This window comes from Oncorhynchus mykiss, chromosome 10 (genome assembly GCF_013265735.2).
Source record: "Oncorhynchus mykiss isolate Arlee chromosome 10, USDA_OmykA_1.1, whole genome shotgun sequence".
NCBI lineage: Eukaryota > Metazoa > Chordata > Actinopteri > Salmoniformes > Salmonidae > Oncorhynchus > Oncorhynchus mykiss.
This window is the reverse complement of record NC_048574.1, coordinates 43,783,548-43,796,623: the sequence shown is the minus strand read 5'-3', so window position 1 is coordinate 43,796,623 and position 13,076 is coordinate 43,783,548. Positions and strand designations below refer to the sequence as shown.

Genomic DNA, 13,076 nt, shown 5'->3' with positions numbered 1-13,076 from the left:
ATGTTGTCCCACTCCTCTTCAATGGCTGTGTGAAGTTGCTGGATACTGGCAGGAAATGGAAGACGCTGTCATACACGTTGATCCAGAGCATTCAAAACAAACATGCTCAAATGGGTGACATATCTATCTGGTGACTACGGAGGACATGGAACATTTTCATCTACCATGAATTGTGTACAGATCCTTGCGACATGGGGGGGGGGGGGGGGGGGGGGGGGGGGGTCATGCATTATGATGCTGAAACGTGAGGTGATGGCGGCAGATAAATGACACGACAATGGGCCTCAGGATCTCATCACGGTATCTCTGTGCATTCAAATTGCCATCAATAAAATGCAATTGTGTTCGTTGTCTGTAGTTTATGCCTGCCCATAGCTGAGTGTAATAACTCCAACTCGACCACGGGGCACTGTGTTGACAACGTTGACATCAGCAAACCATCTGCCATATGACAGGTACAGTTGAAACCGGGATTCATCCGTTAAGAGCACACTTCTCCAGCGCGCCAGTGGTCATCGTAGGTGAGCATTTGCCCACTGAAGTCAGTTACGACACAGAACTGCAGTCAGGTTAAGACGCTGGTGAGGACGACGAGCACGCAGATGAGCTTCCCTGAGACGGTTTCTGACAGTTTGTATAAGAAATTCTATGGTTATGCAAACCCACAGTTTCATCAGCTGTTCAGGTGGCTGGTCTCAGATGATCCCGCAGGTGAATAGTCTTGGCATGCTCACTAACAGGGATGTAAACAAATGTGTGCAGAAAATTAGAGAAAAGCATTTTGTGCACATGGAAAACATCTGGGATCTTTCATTTCAGCTCATGAAACATGAGACCAACACTTTACACGTTGCATTTATATTTTTGCTCAGTATAATAAGCTGCCTCAATATTTGCAGCCATAAGGTGGTAATCTCCCTTTAGGAGCGGATCCATCGTCAGTATTGTGAAATAATTCATGGTAAACGGTAAGATTTGAACGGAGAAAGCTGATCTGAGAGCAGCACCTCCTTTCTTTCGGTCCTATCAGTATCGACATGCTCCGACGATACACTTAGTGACCGTTCTCTCTGCGTGGTGTTCTGGGAAGAAACATGTTACATCTTCGGCCGTTGCCTTTGGAAACAAATGTTACATCTTCAGCCGTTGCGAGAACATTGCATCGTTAAAACCCTTGTTAAGCCTAAATTCCATCACTATCTGAAAGCCGGGTCCTGGATCATAACAGTCCATACAAACACCAAACGCCAGGTCTAAACAGCAAATGCTTTAACAGGAGCTAAAGATTGTCATTGATCAGTCATAACAAGCTCAGCACTTGTGATCCTAAATAAAGTCTGTGGGCCAAATGAAAGTGGGCCAAATGAAAGACTATATTCTTGATGACATTCCTCTTGTCCACTCACTTGTGCAACATGGTAAAGGGCAGCCTACTGTAATACAGCCTTGCACATTTTTGCCTACAACTAATGTCACCTGTCAACCATTCCTGCGCAGTTTTTCCCCCGGCAAGAATAGGCTGCAAATGTATTTCAATGTGTTCTGGATTCAAGCTGACAGGGTGTGTTTGCTTTATGGCTTAATGAGGGCTCTGGAGAGAAAGTCTGGCACCAAGGAGCACCCGTCAGCAGACTGACCTTGTTGAACAGTCTCTCCATTCTCACCTACAGTGTCTTCTTTCCAGACAAGGTTGACTCACCAATGAGTTATTAATACTACACAGAGAGAGAACTAAAAAGGTTGGTTTGTCAAACCTAATTAAAATGTATTTACAATGATGTAGTATTACCTCATTGGAGAGTCAAACGTGTACAGTCAAGGGTTGGACAAGGTGCCAGTTAGAGTAGTCAACATTGTGACAACTAGGCTAGGCCATTTCTCATCTGGAAAGAAGACACTATTAGAGAAATAGTTCAACAAGGTCAGTCTGCTGACAACTATGAAAATGGGCTACAACAGGCAGAACAAGGTTGGTTTACATTTTCAATAAAATGTGCCTACATTTATCTCTGTGCTGGTCTTTTCCACTCCACAACAGAAAATAAATACGAGAGTGGGGAGTCAACATGACTGAACATGTTAGGGCAATTGTCTTAAAACCAGATTTAACATGCATATAAACACCAACCCAGTTCAACAAAGTGATGAGGCATCCATTACTAGGCCTATAGCCCACTAACAAAACAACAAAGTGATGAGGCATCCATTACTAGGCCTATAGCCCACTAACAAAACAACAGTGATGTGGCATCAATTACTAGGCCTATAGCCCACTAACAAAACAACAAAGTGATGAGGCATCCATTACTAGGCCTATAGCCCACTAACAAAACAACAAAGTGATGAGGCATCCATTACTAGGCCTATAGCCCACTAACAAAACAACAAAGTGATGAGGCATCCATTACTAGGCCTATAGCCCACTAACAAAACAACAGTGATGTGGCATCAATTACTAGGCCTATAGCCCACTAACAAAACAACAAAGTGATGAGGCATCCATTACTAGGCCTATAGCCCACTAACAAAACAACAGTGATGTGGCATCAATTACTAGGCCTATAGCCCACTAACAAAACAACAGTGATGTGGCATCAATTACTAGGCCTATAGCCCACTAACAAAACAACAAAGTGATGAGGCATCAATTACTAGGCCTATAGCCCACTAACAAAACAACAAAGTGATGAGGCATCCATTACTAGGCCTATAGCCCACTAACAAAACAACAAAGTGATGAGGCATCCATTACTAGGCCTATAGCCCACTAACAAAACAACAAAGTGATGAGGCATCCATTACTAGGCCTATAGCCCACTAACAAAACAACAAAGTGATGTGGCATCCATTACTAGGCCTATAGCCCACTAACAAAACAACAAAGTTGTAGCCTGTTCATGTTTATCTTCACAAAAGTAGTTTTATTACATCGAGACTAGGCTAAATCCTAACCATTCTGGAATGCAGTACCCAAGAGATACTTTTGTTGAAAGTACTGACTGTAACCAGAGTGCAATAGTAACAAGACAAGGTTGTTGGCTAAACACCCCCCCCCCCCCCCCCCCCCCCCCCCCATGCAGGTATAAACATACAGGTATGGAAGCGCTATTGAAGTAACACAAAGCCTCAAACTTTATCAACTCATCTGGCACAGATTACTCCAGATACGACATGCTCTTGACAATCACTCAACACCTTCGTTCGACAACTTTTTTTCTTGTGGAAACTTGGTGAGTTATATAAAATGACAATTGTAGTGCAAGGAGTTGATGTTGTAGACAACCATTAAACAGATAAGAATGACCTCTGACTTACTGAGAAGAGTGCTGCGGGAAGTCGACATTTGACAAGGTAGCTGAAGCCGTTTCTCAATCTCTCGGTCCCAGCTTTGATGCACCTGTGCTGACCTCGCCTTCTGGATGATAGTGGGGTGACCACCCGAGCCACTGCCTGTTCACCCCGCTATTTATTTTGTACATTTATTTAACGAGGCAAGTCAGTTAAAAACAAATTATTATTTTCAATGACGGCCTAGGAACAGTTGGTTAACTGCCTTGTTCAGGGGCAGAACGACAGATTTTTACCTTGTCAGCTCGGGGATTTCATCTTACAATCTTTTGGTTACTAGTCCAACGTTCTAACCACTAGGCTACCTGCCGCCACATCCAGAAAGCGAGGTCACCACAGGTGCATCAAAGCTGGGACCGAGAAACAGCTATCTTAAGGTCATCAGACTGCTAAACAGCAATCACCAGTTCAGAAAGGCTGCTGCCCACATTGAGACCCAATCACTGGACACTTTAATAAATGGATCACTAGTCACTTTAAACAATGCCACCTTAATAATGTTTACATATCTTACATTACTCATATCACATCTACTGCACCTTGTCTGTCCCGGCTATCACTCATCCATATATTTACAGTGGGGCAAAAAAGTATTTAGTCAGCCACCAATTGTGCAAGTTCTCCCACTTAAAAAGATGAGAGGCCTGTAATTCTCGTTCTGGGGCTCCACGCAAGATCTCACCCCGTGGGGTCAAAATGATCACAAGGTGGTGAGCAAAAATCACAGAACCACACGGGGGGACCTAGTGAATGACCTGCAGAGAGCTGGGACCAAAGTAACAAAGCCTACCATCAGTAACACACTACGCCGCCAGGGACTCAAATCCTGCAGTGCCAGACGTGTCCCCCTGCTTAAGCCAGTACATGTCCAGGCCCGTCTGAAGTTTGCTAGAGAGCATTTGGATGACCCAGAAGAAGATTGGGACAATGTCATATGGTCAGATGAAACCAAAATATAACTTTTTGGTAAAAACTCATCTCGTCGTGTTTGGAGGACAAAGAAGGCTGAGTTGCATCCAAAGAACACCATACCTACTGTGAAGCATGGGGGTGAAAACATCATGCTTTGGGGCTGTTTTTCTGCAAAGGGACCAGGACGACTGATCCGTGTAAAGGAAAGAATGAATGGGGCCATGTATCGTGAGATTTTGAGTTGCATCCAAAGAACACCATACCTACTGAAGATGAAAAGTGGCTGGGTCTTTCAGCATGACAATGATCCCAAACACACCGCCCGGGCAACGAAGGAGTGGCTTCGTAAGAAGCATTTCAAGGTCCTGGAGTGGCCTAGCCAGTCTCCAGATCTCAACCCCATAGAAAATCTTTGGAGGGAGTTGAAAGTCCGTGTTGCCCAGCAACAGCCCCAAAACATCACTGCTCTAGAGGAGATCTGCATGGAGGAATGGGCCAAAATACCAGCAACAGTGTGTTGTGAAGGCTTACAGAAAACGTTTGACCTCTGTCATTACCAACAAAAGGTATATAACAAAGTATTGAGAAACTTTTGTTATTGACCAAATACTTATTTTCCACCATCATTTGCAAATAAATTCATTAAAAATCCTACAATGTGATTTTCTGGATTTTTTCTCCTCATTTTGTCTGTCATAGTTGAAGTGTATCTATGATGAAAATGACAGGCTTCATCTTTTTAAGTGGGAGAACTTGCACAATTGGTGGCTGACTAAATACTTTTTTGCCCCACTGTATGATCAAAGGGGATATGATGGTTAAAATAATTGTCCTTTTTACTGTAACAAATGACTCAGCCACTCTTCCATTTTGACATAGCAAAGGTGTGAAGAACGTTGTCCAACTGAAGAAATAATACCTGAAACAACCTGTTCAGAAATATTGCTATGACAACAAAACAAGGCAAGTTAAAATGCATGTTCTTGAATAGATTAAATCTGGTTTGACAGCATTCATTTTGTACAATTCATGCCAACTCATTTTTTCAGTCATAGTTGAAGTGTACCTATGAGGAAAATTACAGGCCTCTACTTTAAGTGGGAGAACTTGCACAATTGGTGGCTGACTAAATACTTTTTTGCCCCACTGTATATGTACATATTCTCATTCACCCCTTTAGATTTGTGTATATTAGGTAGTTGTTGGGGAATTTGTTAGATTACTTGTTAGATATTACTGCACTGTCGGAACTAGAAGCATTCCGCCACACTCACATCTGCTAACCATGTGTATGTGACCAATTATTCCCGTTCAATTAAGATACCATCTACTAGACAGATCACTTTGTGGTTTGAAATGGTATAAACGTGAATAGATATTGTATAGATCCAGCTATATGAATAGGCCTCAATTAATGGTACAACCTAAAATGAGAAAAACATCTGATTAAGTCTGATTCCTGCTGATCATTTCCTTTAAGACAGTACATGCAAATACACTGCAGGGTGAAACAAATACAGGCTATGTAAAGATTCCCATATTTGAACCCAGCATCTCTTTCCCAGCCATGTACTCAGTATCGCTGTAAGCCTGGCAAGGGTAACTTGAACCTAGGCCTAAATGCCTTTTGTAACCATGAATGTAGCAAATTTGCAGACTGAAAATGTAGGGACAACAGTTGGTTAGTAAGAGGTGAAAAAAAGTAGAAACCATTAGAAATTCTCACGATAGATGGTTGGGTTACTAATGCACAATATAGGCTACTACGGCAGTGTTCTTTAGATAGGTCCTGCAGACCCACGCCAAGGGTCTGGTCTGCACTTTGGACTGGCCAGGGCCCAGTTTCCCTAAAGAAACTTAAGGCTAGGTTCACCGTTAGAACCTTCGTAAGAGCATCTTTAAATCTGCGCCGTTTCCCAAAACCATAGTTTATTAACGTAGAATTTAAAAAACACAAGTAATCTTATGCCTGCCTCAGACCACTCGTAGAACAGCTAAGTGCGTCATTAGTTGCTTTTTTGCCCTCCCATGTCACTTTATATACGGAACATCTACACTAAACATGGATAAACCATGAGATTGTCTCGGTGACTGCCGATAACCTCACAACAAAGTTGACTACAAATAAAGTTACCAATGTCTTTGCAATTGATACAAACAAGCAAGGTTTTAAAAAGATGCTTCAAATTGTAGGAAAGATGCATCGTTTAAAAAAAACACTCATAACCCTAAGACCCAGGGCTATCGGGAAACCAGGCACTGGACACTATTGGATCCAAGGATAGTGATCGAAGAACACTGCTAGGCCTATATGAGAACGAATCAACAGGAGTCTTCTACTGGCTTCTAATATCCACAAAGTCAGATTCCACAGCCACAAAGTCAAAAATGACTACAAAAATGGTGTTTTTGGTCTTAATGTAAAGTTAACCACACTGCTAAACTTGTGCCTAAAGGTTCAAATCACATTTTAAGAAGAGAAAATGTAGAAATGGGTGGGGTTTAAGACTTTCTGGGTATAGAAGCTAGTGACGGCCTTGCTTAGTAATAGACACTACCTTTAGCGTCTATTCATTTTCTGGCCAGGGGAGTTGTTAAGAGCACCGACACTGTCTGAACATTAACACATCGATTGCAGTACAATATTGTTAACATAAGGAACGTTTTTTCTTCTTCATTTCAGCAAGAAATAATAAAATGAGGATCCCACACGGCCTTACCGCCATGTTAGTGCTTGTTTATCGAAAACAGAAGTGACCACCCGTGCAAATTAGCCACCTAGTGTGCTCGAAGACCTGTGTGTAAGCGTAACTGGGGAGGAAGTGTAGCGGAAGTGTAGTTTGTCGGCTGGAAGCACACAGCCGTATGGGTCTGTGCAAATCTACTACAAGGAGAGTATCCTTTTTATTTGAAAGATTTTCTCCGCTGATATGAAAGATAACATATGGAACTTTCGAAAACCGTAATCGCAAGCGATGATTGAAGTTCATAAGCGTTAAAACAGTGCGTTGGGATTGTAGTTCACATGGTCCCAACGGTAAGTGGTGCTTATGGCTGAGAACCCTTGGGATAAGGCAGAAGGTTCTACAGCTGCAACATCAAGAGCATCCTGACCGGTTGCATCACTGCCTGGTACGGCAATTGCTTGGCCTCCGACCGCAAGGCACTTCAGAGGGTAGTGCGTACGGCCCAGTACATCACTGGAGCAAAGCTGCCTGCCATCCAGGACCTCTACACCAGGCGGTGTCAGAGGAAGGCCCTAAAAATGGTCAAAGACCTCAGCCACCCCAGTCATAGACTGTTCTCTGTACTACCGCATGGCAAGTGGTACCGGAGTGCCAAGTCTAGGACAAAAAGGCTTCAACAGTTTTTACCCCCAAGCCATAAGACCAAATGGTTACCCGGACTATTTGCATTGTGTGCCTCCCCCCAACCCAACCCCTCTTTTACGCTGCTGCTACTCTCTGTTTATCTTATATGCATAGTCACTTTAACTATACGTTCATGTACATACTACCTCAATTGTCCCGACCAACCAGTGCTCCCGCACATTGGCTAACCAGGCTATCTGCATTGGGTCCCACCACCCACCAACCCCTCTTTTTACGCTACTGCTACTCTGTTCATCATACATGCAGTCACTTTAACCATACCTACATGTACATACTACCTCAATAAGCCTGACTAACAGGTGTCTGAATATAGCCTTGCTACTCATTTTTCAAATGTCTTTTTACTGTTGTTTTATTTCTTCACTTACCGACACAGTTTTTTCCTCCGCACTATTGGTTAGAGCCTGTAAGAAAGCATTAAACTTTAAAGTATTGTAGTGTTGTATTCGGCGCACGTGACAAATAAACTTTGATTTGATAAGGCAGAATGCCTTGTTGAAGTGGCACTCCAATCTCCTTTTCACCTAATTTAAACACCCAATTAATTTCACAAAAGGACCATCTCAATAGGTGGTCCAGGTATGTAATGATATAGAATAAAAGGGATTGGGCTTTTCCTATTTTGTTCTCTATTGTTCTTCAAGCAAGGGGGAGGCCGATGATGTCACAGACTTCCATAAAACCAAATCCTTGAAGTTTGCAGTTGTCAAAAAAAATATATACACACACAGTTGAAGTCAGAAGTTTACATACACTTAGGTTGGAGTCATTAAAACTTGTTTGTTTTTCAACCACTCCACAAATCTTGTTAACAAACTATAGTTTTGGCCAGTCGGTTAGGACATCTTTGTGCATGACAAGTAATTTTTCCAACAATTGTTTACAGACAGATTATTTCACTGTATCACAATTCCAGTGGGTCAGAAGTTTGCATACACTAAGTTGACTGTGTCTTTAAACAGCTTGGAAAATTCCAGACAATGATGTAATGGCTGTTGAAGCTTCTGATAGGCTAATTGACATAATTTGAGTCAATTGGAGTACCTGTGGATGTATTTCAAGGCCTACTTTCAAACTCAGTGCCTCTTTCCTTGACATCATGGGAAAATTGTAGACCTCCACAAGTCTGGTTCATCCTTGGGAGCAATTTCCAAACGCTTGAAGGTACCACGTTCATCTGTACAAACAATAGTACGCAAGTATAAACACCATGGGACAACGCAGCCGTCATACCGCTCAGGAAGAAGACGCATTCTGTCTCCTAGAGATGAACGTACATTGATGTGAAAAATGCAAATCAATCCCAGAACAGCAGCAAATGACCTTGTGAAGATGCTGGAGGAAACAGGTACAAAAGTATCTATATCCACAGTAAAACAAGGCCTATATCGACATAACCTGAAAGGCCGCTAAGCAAGGAAGAAGCCACTGCTCCACAACCGCCAGAAAAAAAGCCAGACCACGGTATGCAACTGCACATGGGGAGAAAGATTGTACTTTTTGGAGAAATGTCCTCTGGTCTGATGAAACAAAAAATAGAACCGTTTGGCCATAATGACCATTGTTATGTTTGGAGGAAAAAGGGGGATGCTTGCAAGCTGAAGAACACCATCCCAACTGTGAAGCATTGGGGTGGCAGCATCATGTTTTGGGGATGCTTTGCTGCAGGAAGGACTGGTGCACTAAACAAAATAGATGGCATCATGAGGGAGGACAATTATGTGGATATATTGAGCAACATCTCAAGACATCACTCAGGAAGTTAAAGTTTGGTTGCAAATGGGTCTTCCAAATGGACAATAACCCCAAGCATACTTCCAAAGTTGTGGCAGAATGGCTTAAGGACAACAAAGTCAAGGTACTGGAGTGGCCATCACAAAGCCCTGACCTCAATCCTATAGAAAATTTGTGGTCAGAACTGAAAAAGCGTGTATGAGCAAAGAGGCCTACAAACCTGACTCCGCTCTGTCAGGAGGAATGGGCCAAAATTCCCCCAACTTATTGTGGGAAGCTTGTGGAAGGCTACCTGAAACATTTGACCCAAGTTAAACAATTTAAAAGGCAATACTACCAAACACTAATTGAGTGTATGTAAACTTCTGACCCACTGGGAATGTAATGAAAGAAATAAAAGCTGAAATAAATTATTCTCTCTACTATTATTCTGACATTTCACATTCCTAAAATAAAGTGGTGATCCTAACTGACCTAAAACAGGGAATTTTTACTCAGATTAAATGTCAGGAATTGTGAAAAACTGAGTTTAAATGTATTTGACTGAGGTGTTCGTAAACTTCGACTTAAACTGTACAACAGTAAATTAATTCACAGTGACATTCCTAACATTGCTATACAGTACAGTAGGGCTGGGCGATATGGCCAAAATCTCATATACCGATATAGGCCATTTCATATCCTGATCACGATATAGCACATTTTCTGTAAATTCAATGAATAGAAAGTTTATATAAAATACCACATAAGAAATAGGCCTTTACATTACATTTTGAATTACACTCAACAAATAAAGGTATTTTCTCATATTTGATTATTTATTTATGTAGAACCTGTGCACATTTTCAATTAAGCATGTAACAAAATATAAAATATGAATGTATAAAATCTACAAATGTAAATAGAAAACACTTTCAACTATAGTTGCAAACAAAATATAGGCCTACATTTTTTTTAGCTATATATATATATATATATATATATATATATATATTTATTTATTTGGGGGCTTGGCCGTTTTGCATGTTATTTTGGCATTAATACGTGTCACACATCAGTTTGCATTTGGTACCTTGGGTCGAATGTTAGTGCCAACTTGAAACCCTCCTTTCTCGACCGTGTAAATTTGGGCCATGTCTTTGCAGATGTAAGTTGTAACGGCAGCTGTTATCTCCTTCCATCTTCGTGATTCTTTGCCATAAATGGTGTGCCGCAGGCAAAAGCCTCTTGCAACGTCTGAGTTTGGGGGGGGGGGTTTGTTTTGAGCACTCAACTGTACTTTTTTGGATATCATCCGTAGACTCTCTCCATACTGTTTCACATGATTCTTGCGTAGGTGGTAAAAAAGGTTAGTGTTGTTTGAGCCGGTTGTCGGGTCCGGCCTGCGGCATATTTTGCGGGAGAGTTTTCTGGTCCGTGTCAGACTTTTCCTATCCAAACCACGTCCATGCAACCGAAGTTGCCCCTGTTTTAGGTACGAGCTCAGTGTCTCCGTGCCACGATCACTCTCTTCCATGGTTGTTTGTGTTGCAGATTTCCTTCCACACGGTACATGTGAAAGAATGCAAAGCGTTGTCCAATTGACAAAAAAATATTGCCATAAAGAGTGTGATTTGCGACACAAAGAAATAAACGAGCACAATATGAAACGATAGACGTTTTTCTATCGTCACACAACATATTGTCATATCGCCCAGTCCTACAGTACAGTATGAAGACCAGTCTGAGTCCTGTTTTTGCAGTAAGCAGGTGCCCTGTACCTGCACCCATACGGGGAGTAGTTCAGATCAAGGTGCCGGAGGTGAGCTTTGCTGAGGGCCCTAAAGTGATTTTATTTAAGATAGGCCATATCTTTTATGCTCTCATTTCCAAGAGATTACTACTATGTTACTTCATTTCAAGGAGTACCTTGTATCCTCCAAGAAGATGTATTTTGGTACTTGGATGGCTTTAATGTGTCACTAATCACAGTGGGTGCAGTCCACTGTACCATGACATCAACCTACCTACCACCAAGCTTGCCAGCCACCAAGCAGTCATTAATCAGTCCTGTCCGGCATTAGGTGGACATGTCATTCACTTTATTATTTAGTGCCATTTCAGTCTTTCTGTTCAATCTTCCCAGTGTAACAGTTGGGATAATGGGACAATTCGGAGTACAACTAATTTCTCATCCCTGAATTAAGGTATGTTTTTTCAAGCCATATCTTTCAAGTGCTTCATGGTGTCTTACGCTACACTGTCATTGCTGTCCGACCCCAGTGCAGCTTATTGTAATCAAGCACAACTGTAGGGACGGAATCTTCCAGCAACTTTACCTAGTGCAACAAAGTCAAGGTTCTTCACTGATAGAAAGAGCAAACAAATCAATCTCAGTGTTCTCATGTTCGACGTATTATGTCAGAGTCAGAACATAGAGAATCGATGTAACTATTTGCTTGAGTCCAAACGTTTAAAGGTGGTAGAGAATTCTAAATGTTGAAATGTCACCATCATTTTGGAGAGATGCAGCTGCAATACCCATTTTTACTCCTGATGCAGCCACCTCACTAACCAACTCTCCAAATCAGCTAGCTGGCATAGCTAGCTAAACAACTGTTTGATAGCTAACTGCTCTGTACCTGCACGCAAAGACATTGCAGTAATATGATTTGATGGATATTGACCAACTACCTCGGGATAAGCAAGGGTGACAACCCCCCTCAAAAAAAAATATTATCTAAGACTTGTAACGTTAATGCAAACTTACCTTACCGCTTCAAACCTAACGTTAGCACGCTTGAATAGGCTTGAAAGTCTCCCAGCTAACTATCTGTGTCTATCTGACGTTAGCAGGAGTGTCGGGTGTCGCTATTGACTGTTGCTGGCAGATAACTTTCTTCTTCAATCAACGTAATTAGCTAGCTGGGTACTGTGAGATGACAGTCCCCCTCCGATCGTGTTTGTTTTCTGTGCACCCTAGCTTGCAGTCACGGTTGATGACAGAAAAAAGTCTGGGGTTTGAAAGACAAGCTAGCTGTCTATTTACCTGAGACGTCTGATTCACTCAGACTACTCGCCCACCCACCCCTTGCTATTGGTTATCTTGATTACGCCTATTAATACGCTCGTACCCGGGGCCATAGAGAATCCAGTGGGCCTGATCTATATATCCATGTATTTTGGTGTATACTATCAATGAGTTAGCCAGCTAACTTTGATAAAACAACTAGAAATAGCTATTGATTCGGAAGATAAACCCCAGAGTTTCTAAACCCATAGACGCAACATCGCGAGACATCCGGGAACGCTTGCGAAACAGACCAGTCCTGGGTTTGAGAAGTCAATAAGAGTGAAATGTTCTTCCATATTTGTTCATTTTCTCTAAATCTAAAGGCACAACCTAGATCCGAGGCCGTGTCTTAAGTAGTCGGCCATGTTATTACTCAAACCTCGTGAAAGTGACAAACTGACACGTTTTCATTTTCGTCAAAAACAACTTTATATCGAAGGAGTGCCTGACGGCGTGCACATGCGCCGTGTGGCGCGAGAATCGTTAGACCCAATGACGTGAGTTAAACTAGCCAACATCGCCTACAAGTGTGATAGGATAAAACTGCTTCTCCAATAAAAATCCCCTATCGTCACAGTGTTTGATTTAGGGCGAGGTTCGTAAATTCAATCCGGAGTACCAGAGTGTAATTTGCATCA

At 42.0% G+C, this 13,076-nt stretch overlaps 1 protein-coding gene across 3 annotated transcripts in view; it reads right to left on the bottom strand.

Moving 5' to 3' along the window:
* Positions 1-12,805, bottom strand: part of LOC110533971 (pyruvate carboxylase, mitochondrial) — a 95,961-nt gene extending 83,156 nt beyond the window's left edge. Inside the window, exons 1-2 of one of the 3 annotated variants that reach the window (XM_036990382.1) lie at positions 12,136-12,805; positions 8,021-8,056 (exon numbers count right to left, since the gene is read on the bottom strand). The gene's annotated coding sequence lies outside the window, so the exon portion shown is untranslated. The remainder of the gene's footprint in view (positions 1-8,020; positions 8,057-12,135) is intronic. The other 2 variants (XM_036990383.1, XM_036990381.1) reach the window with 2 other exon arrangements.
* Positions 12,806-13,076: the final 271 nt, after the last annotated feature.